This window comes from Etheostoma cragini, unplaced genomic scaffold (genome assembly GCF_013103735.1).
Source record: "Etheostoma cragini isolate CJK2018 unplaced genomic scaffold, CSU_Ecrag_1.0 ScbMSFa_3845, whole genome shotgun sequence".
NCBI classification, from domain to species: Eukaryota; Metazoa; Chordata; class Actinopteri; order Perciformes; family Percidae; genus Etheostoma; species Etheostoma cragini.
Window position 1 is genome coordinate 1 of NW_023268155.1, and position 983 is coordinate 983.

The window sequence follows — 983 nt, forward strand, 5'->3', positions numbered from 1 at the left end:
AAAAAATTCCCCATTTGTGCAATGACTACTCCCGAGTATTAGCAAAGGAAAGCTGCATTGGCCGGGAATCGGACCCGGATCTCCCGCATGGCAGACGAGAATTCTACCACTGAACCACCAATGCCTAATGTGATTTTAATTGCACGACTGAAAACAAATCATTCTGCGTGGCCATATTTTGTTTTCACAAGTGCCAGTAAAAACGTAATTTTATCCATCTTCCATCGAACACGGATAACAGACTCTTGGGCTGCCTAGTACACCAGCAACCAAAACAAAGCTAACATGCATGTATGAAATCTAGAAGTTAACTTCACTAGAAATGAGCTGTTTGCCTTCACAAAAACATTCCCCTTTTGTGCAATGACTACTCCCGAGTATTAGCAAAGTAAAGCTGCCTTGGCCGGGAATCGGACCTGGGTCTCCCGCGTGGCAGGCCAGAATTCTACCTCTGAACCACCAATACCTAATGTGTTTTAATTGCACCACTGAAAACAAATCAGTCTCCATGGCCACATTATGTTTTCACAAGTGCCAGTTAAAACGTAATTTTATCCATCTTCCATCAAACACTGATAACAGACTCTTGGGCTGCCTAGTGCACCAACAACCAAAATGAAGCTAACATGCATGAATGAAATCTAGAAGTTAACATCACTAGAAATGAGCTGTTTCCCTTCACAAAAAAATTCCCCATTTGTGCAATGACTACTCCCGAGTATTAGCAAAGGAAAGCTGCATTGGCCGGGAATCGGACCGGGGTCTCCCGCATGGCAGACAAGAATTCTACCACTGAACCACCAATGCCTAATGTGATTTTAAGTGCACGACTGAAAACAAATCAGTCTGCGTGTGCAACAGTGATATTTTGACTACATTGATGAATATACATGGGTTAAAAGAGATGAAAGTGAAGAGAAATGTGCAAGTTAAAATTAATAAGTTAAAATGCTGTAATTCATTGCACTGCTTGGTTAAAAATA

At 41.5% G+C, this 983-nt stretch overlaps 1 non-coding gene across 1 annotated transcript; it reads right to left on the minus strand.

Annotated features, from left to right (window-relative positions):
* Positions 1-53: 53 nt before the first annotated feature.
* Positions 54-124, minus strand: trnag-gcc. Its single transcript has one exon. It is a non-coding gene; the product is annotated as a tRNA-Gly (tRNA).
* Positions 125-983: the final 859 nt, after the last annotated feature.